The 11,507-nt window shown below is 48.3% G+C and overlaps 1 pseudogene across 1 annotated transcript in view; it reads left to right on the forward strand.

Annotated features, from left to right (window-relative positions):
• Nucleotides 1-7,100, forward strand: part of LOC146869606 (E3 ubiquitin-protein ligase TRIM39-like) — a 135,903-nt pseudogene extending 128,803 nt beyond the window's left edge. Inside the window, exon 6 of the transcript XR_014962377.1 lies at nucleotides 4,729-7,100. The product of XR_014962377.1 is annotated as an E3 ubiquitin-protein ligase TRIM39-like (transcript). The remainder of the gene's footprint in view (nucleotides 1-4,728) is intronic.
• The last annotated feature ends 4,407 nt before the right edge of the window (nucleotides 7,101-11,507 follow it).

Consider the following 11,507-nt stretch of genomic DNA (forward strand, 5'->3'; position numbering starts at 1 on the left):
ACGGAAGCCTGCTAACACCCGCACCTGCTTCGCACCACAGAGACTCTCCCGCCGCGCGGGAGAACCGCGATACCTGAACCCTGCCGATTCCGCCACACTGTCCCTGGAAGGCGGTTGGCCTCCGCGCACCCTTGACCCGACGGGACGCAGAGAAACACTCTCTCCCCGGCGGGACTCGCAGCAGGCTCTTCGAACAGTAGGAGAGCGCTGCGCATGCTCCCCGCACCAGTCATTACTCCGCTACCTCCACCGCCCAAACTTCAGACGGAAGTTGGGTGAACTCCAACCTGTGTCCCCACACTTTATTCTTTACTGGCATACCGGTGACAATGCCCTGGGAGAATTGAACTTCCCTGCCGGAGACTCTCCCAACGCGACACTGCCACGGAGTCGCGCTCTCCCCCCGCAAGAGCCCCTGGTTGTCAGCGTCCCCTTTGCCAGAGTGCTGTTAACCTTGGTACAGGAGGGACTGTTCTTCACATGGTGCGCTTATGATAGCGCTGGATTTCAGCTGGAAGAAAGTCAACGTCGGTGCCAGACTTGCCGAGCTTGGCGTGATTGGATAAGTATCCTGCAACTTCCTTATTCAAGACTGTTGTCTAAGTCTAGTGCTGCATTATTGATCCTAAGAATTCGCCTGTTTCTACGCCTGCTTCCTTGCAAATACACATTGTGAGCTATAGTCTAAAGAGGTGGGAGGAGGTTGGGAAACGCTTGATTGTAGAACTTGCTGAATGTATGTTGTGCTCTCATTTCAGAGACTAGAGGGAGGAGCTGAAGCAAGACCTCATCCTTCCCGCCAAGTGCGTCCGCAGTGCAGGCGACAAATCTATTTTTTGTTTCCTTTGTCCCTTTTTTCCCTTCCCCGGTAGGAGTGTTATCTGTGCCGCATATATATACGCTGCGCGCAGGTGTCACTTCTGAGGGGAGGAGATTACCTAGCATCGTTCCTGCTGTATCCGGCTGTCAGGTTAGTGGCACTCAGTTATACCTGACCACGACACCGTCAATGCACAACTAACGAGATTCATCGGAGAAAACTCCATCCTCCACCCCTCCCAATTTGTATTCCGCAGCAACCACAGCACCGAGACCGCTCTACTAGCCGCCACAGGTGACATCCACACCGTCCTCTGTAATATCTAATATGGAGTACTGGCCAGCTATGCCAGCCAGCCCACCATCTCCTCCTGGACCCCAGGCATGACTGAAGACAATACTTCAACCATGAAAGGCATCCACTCGGGGTCCCCCAGAGACCCCTGCTTGCCACACATCTACCACAGAGCCGCCACCACCATTGCTCCAGAACTACAATGCACCATCAACGCCACCTTCAAGACTGGCATCTTCCCCGACGACTGGAAACGCGCAAAAGTCAGACCCCTGCTCAAGAAGCCCTCCGCAGACCCCACGGACCTCAAGAACTACCGACCCATCTCCATCCTCCCCCTTGCAGCCAAAGTCACCCAGAAGACCGTCAATGCACAACTAACGTGATTCATCGTAGAAAACTCCATCCTCAACCCCTCCCAATCCGGATTCCGCAGCAACTACAGCACCGAGACCGCTCTACTCGCCGCCACAGACAACATCCGCACCCTCCTCGACCAAGGACACACCGCAGCCCTGATCCTACTCGACCTCTCGGCAGCGTTCGACACCGTCTCTGACTGGATCCGCTCATTCCTTACCAGCAGAACCCAAAGAATCAGACTGCCACCCTTCCTTTCTGAACCCACAGAAATCAGCTGCGGAGTACTCCAAGGATCATCGCTCAGCCCCACGATCTTCAACATCTACATGGCCCCCCTCGCCGCCATCGTCAGACAGCATAGACTCAGCATAGTATCCTACGCCGACGACAACCAGCTCATCCTCTCCTTCACCACCATACTCAGCTTACAGGAAGGAATGAAGGACGTTGCATCCTGGATGAGCAGCAGCTGCCTAAAGCTGAACTCGGAGAAGACAGAGGTCCTCGTCCTTGGACCCTCCCCCTCTGCATGGCACAACACCTGGTGGCCCACCGCGCTCGGCAGCCCTCCCACCCCCATGGACCGCGCCCGAAACCTCAGCATCGTACTCTACTCCTCCCTCTCCATGAACCGTCAGGTCAACGCCGTCGCCTCCAGTTGCTTCAAAACCCTACGCATCGTCCGAAAAACCTTCAAATTGATCCCCCCCAAATCAAGAAAGGCCGTCACCCACGCACTTATAACCAGCAGACTGGACTACGGAAACACCCTCTACGCCGGGATCAACAAGTCTCTGGTCCGCAAGCTTCAGACCATACAGAAAACCGCAGCCAGACTCGTCCTCAGCATCCCTCAACATGAACACATCACCTAACTCCTGCGGAACCTCCCCATTGAGAAAAGAGTTACTTTCAAGATACTCACCCATGCCTACAAATGCCTCCACTACATCGGACCCCAATACATCAACGAGAGAATCTCCTTCCACGTACCCAAGAGAAACCACCGATCTGCCGCCCTTGCCGAAACCCCATGCATCTGCCGAGCCAGAACATCTCCTACATCGCAGCCAAGACCTGGAACGAGCTCCCGATCTACATCTGGCGCACCCCCATCCTGAACAGCTTCAAGGAAGACACTCAAGATCTGGCTCTTCGACTGAACGGAGCTGCTCACCCCCTCCACCCCGCACCTTGAGACCCTCACAGGTGAATATTGCGCTTACAATTCCCCTGATTGATTGATTGACCAGTACAGTATGCCTTGGAGTGACTCTGTTACTTTGTACTATCTAATGCTGTGTACTGACAAGTACAGCATTTATTGGAGTGGCCCTGTTTCTCTGTAACATCAAATACAGTGTACTGACTAGTACAGTATTCCTTCAAGTGGCTCTCTTACTCTGTACCATCCAATGCAGTGTACTGACTAGTGCAGTTTATGTTCTAGTAGCTCTGTCACTCAGTACCATCTAATGCAGTGTACTGACTAGTACTGTATACCTTCTGGTAGCTCTTCTACTCAACACCGTCCAATCCTTTGTACTGACTAGTACAGTATACCTTGGAGTAGCTCTGTCACTTTGTACCATCTAATGCGGTGTACTGACTAGTACAGTATAAGTTCCAGTACCTCTGTCTCTCAGTACTAACTAATGCAATGTATTGACTAGTACTGTGTACCTTCTAGTAGCTCTCCTACTCTGCACCATCTAATGCAGTGTACTGACTGGTACTGTTTACCTTGTAGTAGCTCTGTCACTCTGTACCATCTTAAGGAGTGTACAGTACTGTGTAACTTGGAGTAGCTCTGTTACTCTGTGCCATCTCATGCAGTGTACTAACTAGTACTGTATGACTTCTAGCAGCTCTCTCACTCTATACAATCTAATCCAGGGTACTGACTAGTACTGTTTTCCTTGTAGCCACTCTGTTACTCTGTACTAGCTAATGCAGTGTACTCAGTAGCACGGTATACCTTCTAGTAGCTCTGTTACTCAGTACTATCTATTATAGAGTACTGACTAGTGCAGTACACCTTGGAGTATCTCTTTCACTCAGTACCCTCTAATGCAGTGTACTGACTAGTACTATATACATTCTAGTAGCTCTCCTACGTGACACCATCCAATGCAGTTTACTGACTGGTACAATATACCTTCTAGTAGCTCTGTCACATCGTACCTTCTAATGTAGTGTACTGAATAGTACATTACACTTCAGTAGCTCTGTTACTCTCTGTCATACAATGCAGTGTACTGACTATTACTGTACGCGTTCCAGTAGCTCTCTTACTCTGTACCATCCAATGCAGTGTAGTGCCTTGTACCGTATACCTTGGAGTAGCTCTGTCACTCTCTATCATATAACACAGTGTACTGTCTAGTACAATATACCTTGGAATAGGTCTGTCATTCTATACCATCTAATGCAGTGTACTGACTAGTACTAGATACCTTCTAATAGCTCTGTCACGCTGTGCCTTCTAATGGAGTGCACCAAGAAGTACAGTACACTTCAGTCCCTTTGTTACTCTCTGTCATCTCATGCAGTGTACTGACTAGTACTGTATTACTTCTAGCAACTCTCACACTCTGTACAATCTAATCCAGGGTACTGACTAGTTCTGTTTTCTTTGTAGCAACTCTGTTACTCTGTACTATCTAATGCACTGTACTGAGTAGTACTGTATACCTTCTAGTACTTCTCTTACTCTGTACAATGTAGTAGTTTTGTCAGTCTGTACTAGCTATTGCACTATACTGAGTAGTACTATATACTGCGGAGTAGCTCCGTTACTCTGTGCCATCCAATGCAGTGTACTGACTAGTACTGTATACCTTCTAGTAGCTCTGTCACTCCGTACAATCTAATGCAGTATATTGACGAGTGCAGTAAACTGACTAGTACAGCATACCATGGAGTAGCTAGTACAGTGCCCTACCTGCTGTCCTCTCTATGTAGTGCTGTTCTGTGTAGTGTGTGTTCTAGATGAATGTGCGCTTTAGTGTAGTGAGCAGTCTAGTGCCGCACGCTTTAGTGTAGTGAGCATTCTAGTGCCGCGCGCTTTAGTGTAGTGAGCGGTCTAAGGCTGCGTGCTTTAGTGTAGTGAGCGGTCTAGTGCCGTGCGCTCTCTAGCGCCATGTGCTCCTTCCAGATGTGATGTAAACTAATCATTCGTAACACAGAAGCAGTAATAACAGCCTTTATTTGTGTCATTAAATCTCTAATTCTGAATCTCTTCTCTGCAGTGATGGTGACTCTGGATCCTGACACAGCTCATCGACTGCTTCTCCTGTCTGAGGGGGGGAGACGAGTGAGAGTCGCAGACACAGCACAGCCCCTGCCGGCCACCCCCAAGAGATTCTCCTACAACTACAACTGTGTGCTGGGGAGCGAGGGGTTCACCTCCGGCAGACATTACTGGGAGGTGCAGCTGCTGCAGGAGGGGGGGGGCGGTGGCATGTGGGGGTTGCAGCGGAGTCTGTGAACAGGAAGGGAAGGATCAAATGGTCACCTGAGGGGGGAGTATGGGCTGTTCAGGGGGAGAAGGGTCAGTACTCTGCTCTCACCTCCCCTCAGACCCCTCTGTCCCCTCGTGAGAAGCCCCTGAAGCTGGGGGTGTATCTGAACTACGAGGGGGGACGACTGTCCCTGTACAATGCTGACTCCATGGAGCTTCTCTACACCTTCTCGCAGGCCCCCTTCACAAAGAGGCTCTTCCCGTTCTTCCGTCTCTATGGAGCGGAGATGAGGCTGGTGTGAGAGCTGCAGGAAGCTTCAGCCCCTCATCCTTCCCCTCCCACCCCCCTACAGGGGAGGAGCGGAGCTGAGGCTGGTGTGAGAGCTGCAGGGAGCTTCAGACCCTCATCCTTCCCTCCCATCCCTACAGGGGAGGAGCAGAGCTGAGGCTGGAGTGAGAGCTGCAGGGAGCTTCAGCCCCTCATCCTTCCCTCGTACCCCCCAACAGGGCAGGAGCGGAGCTGAGGCTGGTGCGAGAGCTGCAGGAAGCTTCAGACCCTCATCCTTCCCTCCCACCCCTCCCTACAGATGGAGGAGCACTGGTGTGAGAGCTGCAGGGAGCTTCAGACCCTCATCCTTCCCTCCCATCCCTACAGGGGAGGAGCGGAGCTGAGGCTGGTGCGAGAGCTGCAGGAAGCTTCAGACCCTCATCCTTCCCTCCCTACAGATGGAGGAGCACTGGTGTGAGAGCTGCAGGGAGCTTCAGACTCTCATCCTTCCCTCCCACCCCCTTCAGGGCAGGAGCGGAGCTGAGGCTGGTGCGAGAGCTGCAGGAAGCTTCAGACCCTCATCCTTCCCTCCCACCCCTCCCTACAGATGGAGGAGCACTGGTGTGAGAGCTGCAGGGAGCTTCAGACCCTCATCCTTCCCTCCCATCCCTACAGGGGAGGAGCGGAGCTGAGGCTGGAGTGAGAGCTGCAGGGAGCTTCAGCCCCTTATCCTTCCCTCATCCTTCCCTCGTACCTCCCAACAGGGGAGGAGCGCTGGTGTGAGAGCTGCAGGGAGCTTCAGACCCTCATCCTTCCCTCTCACCCCCCCCCCCCCTACAGGGGAGGAGCGGAGCGGAGGCTGGTGTGAGAGCTGCAGGGAGCTTCAGACCCTCATCCTTCCCTCTCACCCCCTCCAGCAGTCATAACAATGTGACCAGTAGCACAAGCAGAGACGCTTTTGAATAATGCAATGCTCCCGTGACTGGAAAAGGAGGTTTCTTTAATGTAGATTTATTAACGTAATGAGATGTGCAGAGCCCCGCCCCCCTTAACTGTCATCTACAGTTCAAACACCAACATTTCAAAGAATCTTCAAACACCAACATTCCAAAGAATCTTCCAACACCAACATTCCAAAGAACTTTCTTCACAACAACCCTCCCACGTCGCCAAGACAACCAGAAGCCTCACGTGAAACTATGTATCTCTTTTCCTTGTACATTTTTAAACAAGGGCAGACAATGTTTGCCGTGTGAATCATGCACCAAACCGCATGTAACATATGATAAAGTCTCTGCAGAATTAAACAAGCATTGGCATAGCCAATAGGTCTCGCCTTTGGGACCTTAGAAGTGTTTAGCCAGAGCTTTTGGCTTTGGCAATGTTTTTAAGGTATGTTGTAGATCAGTGTGGCTGCTGTGCTCCGTCCTGCAAATTTAATGTCTAGTGCAGTGACGTGGGGCAGTGGCATGGTGTGGAATGTAGTGGCGTGGTGTTATAATGTGTGTGTTAGGTGTGGATGCATGTTGGTAGTATGCTGGGGTGCATGTGGGTGGTATATGCATCTTTACAACAAAAATCACCAATTGTAATTAGATTAATAATGTGTGTCTGCAAACTATTAAAAGGGCAATAAGGGTAAATGTAATATGCATGGCCCCATGGGCCAATCTAACATGTTTATAATAGTAAAACATCAATTGAAAACAACGAAACTGTCTGTAACTCTTACGTTTACTGTTAGTGTGGGAACAGTGTATTGTACGGTTGAGCTTAGAAGGTGTGATGCAGTGACTTATGTAATGTTGTATGGTTGGGACAAAGTCAGTTAGTTAGGAAATAAGTAAGCACTTTTAAATGAGAAAACAAATAAATATTGAATGTTAATAGCATCGCTCGCTGTTGGTTTTCCCCGTGCCTACCGTGTAAAATAGGATGCGGTGAGGGGCTCCTGCAAGGGGTACCGAAACAAACACATACCATAGTTGACTGAGGGCCTTTCATTCCCAAAGCAATCAGAAACGAGAAAAGAAAAAGAAGTGCAAAACGCACCAAAATAGACAGAGGGGGAATAACACTTGTAACAGGGCCAGTCACCAGCGACTGAAACCACCCACCAAAAGGAGAGACAAATGCCTAAATGAACCACTGAAAGGAAGGGTATTAAGACAGACACACAAAGGAGCTCAGAAGAGAGTGGTGGGGCAGGGGAGGGGTGGAAAGGAGAGGACAACAAAAACAAGCATTTGCAATGCAATCAGTCTCGCCTTTGGGACCTTGTATGTATTTAGCTATGCAGCCTGGGTGCTGAAACATCTACTGTTCTTTAACATGGAGGGAAAGTAAGCACAAACTGCGTGATATGCATGGAGTTCCAAAACTGTCTCCACCTTCTGCTCGTACACAGACTTGGTTGAGCCTTACAGAGAGCATCACACAAAGAAGCAACACAGTAGCCCAACTCCTAACCCGAGTACACACACAGCCAGCACCACTTCCCTTGCCACTCCTCCTCAACTAAACACTTACACCAATGTAAAGAAAACACAATACGCCACCTGATACGTCCCTCAAGCCTTTTCCTACCAATCAAATGGTACACTTAGGAGGACCCATAAAGCTCCCCCTTGCTGCTCTCTTCTTGTTCCTCCAGCTCACCCAAGACCAGCATCCCTGTCCCTGTAGTGCCCTTTTTTTCCCCTAAGGAAACTTTCAACTAGCAGAGCTCCTCCACTCGCACTAATCCACCGCAGGTTTCCTCTGCTTGTCACAATGAAGTTTGGAAATCCACCGCAGGTTTCCTCTGCTTGTCACAATGAAGTTTGGAAATCCATCTCAGGTTTCCTCTGCTTGTCACAATGAAGTTTGGAAATCCATCTCAGGTTTCCTCTGCTTGTCACAATGAAGTTTGGAAATCCATCTCAGGTTTCCTCTGCTTGTCACAATGAAGTTTGGAAATCCATCTCAGGTTTCCTCTGCTGGTCACAATGAAGTTTGGAAATCCATCTCAGGTTTCCTCTGCTGGTCACAATGAAGTTTGGAAATCCATCTCAGGTTTCCTCTGCTGGTCACAATGAAGTTTGGAAATCCATCTCAGGTTTCCTCTGCTTGTCACAATGAAGTTTGGAAATCCATCTCAGGTTTCCTCTGCTGGTCACAATGAAGTTTGGAAATCCATCTCAGGTTTCCTCTGCTGGTCACAATGAAGTTTGGAAATCCATCTCAGGTTTCCTCTGCTGGTCACAATGAAGTTTGGAAATCCATCTCAGGTTTCCTCTGCTGGTCACAATGAAGTTTGGAAATCCATCTCAGGTTTCCTCTGCTTGTCACAATGAAGTTTGGAAATCCATCTCAGGTTTCCTCTGCTGGTCACAATGAAGTTTGGAAATCCATCTCAGGTTTCCTCTGCTGGTCACAATGAAGTTTGGAAATCCATCTCAGGTTTCCTCTGCTTGTCACAATGAAGTTTGGAAATCCATCTCAGGTTTCCTCTGCTTGTCACAATGATGTTTGGAAATCCATCTCAGGTTTCCTCTGCTTGTCACAATGAAGTTTGGAAATCCATCTCAGGTTTCCTCTGCTTGTCACAATGAAGTTTGGAAATCCATCTCAGGTTTCCTCTGCTGGTCACAATGAAGTTTGGAAATCCATCTCAGGTTTCCTATGCTGGTCACAATGAAGTTTGGAAATCCATCTCAGGTTTCCTCTGCTTGTCACAATGAAGTTTGGAAATCCATCTCAGGTTTCCTCTGCTGGTCACAATGAAGTTTGGAAATCCATCTCAGGTTTCCTCTGCTGGTCACAATGAAGTTTGGAAATCCATCTCAGGTTTCCTCTGCTTGTCACAATGAAGTTTGGAAATCCATCTCAGGTTTCCTCTGCTGGTCACAATGAAGTTTGGAAATCCATCTCAGGTTTCCTCTGCTTGTCACAATGAAGTTTAGAAATCCATCTCAGGTTTCCTCTGCTTGTCACAATGAAGTTTGGAAATCCATCTCAGGTTTCCTCTGCTTGTCACAATGAAGTTTGGAAATCCACCGCAGGTTTCCTCTGCTTGTCACAATGAAGTTTGGAAATCCATCTCAGGTTTCCTCTGCTTGTCACAATGAAGTTTGGAAATCCATCTCAGGTTTCCTCTGCTTGTCACAATGAAGTTTGGAAATCCATCTCAGGTTTCCTCTGCTTGTCACAATGAAGTTTGGAAATCCACCGCAGGTTTCCTCTGCTTGTCACAATGAAGTTTCAAGTTTATTTTTTAATTGATTTTGACATACCCCGCGGTCTACAATCAGCCTATTAAAAAGATTGGTAATAAAAATATATAACACGTTCCTCATCATTCATAAGTCCAAATAATAGTACATCCATTCAATAAACAGGTGAAAAACATTTTTTAAATGTGCACACTACAAAACACACAAATTTATTTGGTGGATTTTGCAGCAAGTCCATCAAATCCTTAGGAGAGTCCAACGTAAATGTTCATATTAAAGGAAGCAAATATGCATCTCTAGCCTCTTTCAGTGCTGGGCAGTGGACACTATCAATAGACATTAATAGAAGTTATGCACGATAAACATTCACAGATAAGTCTAAGGTGTGTGTTCAATCTCTGCAGCAGCCTACTACCACACAGCTCCCCCATTCATCCTCCAATTAAAGAAAGTTGGAGATAAAGTCTTGTATATTGCTCTGCTTTGCCATAAAGACATCTGTTTTTTCCACTACATACTAAACCCATCTGCTAAATCCCCCATTACTGCACTGTCGGCTGAGCCATCCTCATTCTCTGAAGTTTGCTACACTGCAAGTGCTGGGAAACTGAAGTATTTGTTAGAATCACGATGATCGAATACATTATGGTGCCGGGAAGGTCTATATCTACCAGCGATAAAAGATAATAAATGTAGTATCCAAAAGCTAACCAAACGGTCAGCACAGTGCGTTTTCAAGTTATCGTTATTTGCATTCGACGTTTTTGGCTGCATGTTTTTGTATCTCTCCATAAACCATTATCTGACTGTCACTCTGTGTCCTAGTTCAACAGCCAAACAGAAGAGGGGTTTGGGGCAGCAAAATGGTACGGGTGGCCGCCAGAGAGGAATAGGTGGACAGCATAGAGAGATGGGTAGACTTGGAGAGAGGTTTGGGGCCGTAGAGTGGAATGGGTGGATGCCAGAGAGGAACTGGTGGATGTTTTAAAGATATGGGTGGAAAGTAGAGAGGTTTGAAGACAGCAGAGAGGAAAGGATGGACAGTAGAGAGAGGTGAATGGACTATTGGGTAGGATAGGTGGACATTGTCAAGAAGGCCAAACGGAACTCTCCACAGAGGCAGAATGAAGATAAGTTCCCAATGCCCTCCTCCCAGAGCTCACTGCATTAATTCAGCTGCTCCAGGCAGGGGGAAAGGGGAGTTGGACAGAGAAAGAGACACTCGAGCTGGCCTGGCTCCCTCCTCAATCTTCAGCGGGATTTCTGGGAGACCTAATGCACAGAAGGAGACAGAATGCCATTCAGTACCCTTTCTAACCTACTTAACAGATCTTGTTCACTCGCTCTCTCTCTCTCTCTATCTGAGCTTTTCTCCTACCAGATCTTTTGCTTGAGTATTGCCTCTCTTTATATTGTTCGATGTTGTTCTGGTTACGGCTTTCTATAACCTGTATATGCACAGAAAAACCCTGGGTTACTCTCCACTTACTTCCTTCAAGATTCCACCATAACATTACTCTTCTACTCTTTCTTACCAGTCTATGTTCTTAGCAGATATGACAATTCGTAACCGTAGTTCTGAGAACCTGTAGTTCTTACTTCTACTACAAGTCTTTGCTGCTTGGAAGGATGGTTGCAGTGAAGTCTCAAGTCTCCCTTGCTCTCAAGGTAACGCGCAAAAAGGGACAGGGAAGGATAGTCAGGAGGAAGGGAAAGTTCAAGGAAAAGCGCATAGGGCGGTAAGGGGAGACAGAGCTTGAGACGAAGCAAAGTTCTGCTGAATGGAGAATGAACTGGACACCAGTCTCTCTGAATCTGCTACTTGAGATAACTGAGTGAACACTCTCACCGTATCTGCTGCCGGTCTCCAGGCGGACTCCTTACTCAACGGTAAGCCTACCGGAGGACGAGAGACCCTGGATATTCTGAAGTTACTCTGGAACTCTGATACCACTTCTCCTTACTTCCGCGACTCTGGTTCAATTCTCCAACTGACTAAGGTTATTTCTCTCTCAGACTTTAAGTCTACAATTCTCTCTGAGATGCGTCTCCATCCGCTGACAACAGTCCTGCGGAGACAAATGA

Source organism: Triturus cristatus, chromosome 1_1 (assembly GCF_964204655.1).
Source record: "Triturus cristatus chromosome 1_1, aTriCri1.1, whole genome shotgun sequence".
Classification (NCBI taxonomy): Eukaryota; Metazoa; Chordata; class Amphibia; order Caudata; family Salamandridae; genus Triturus; species Triturus cristatus.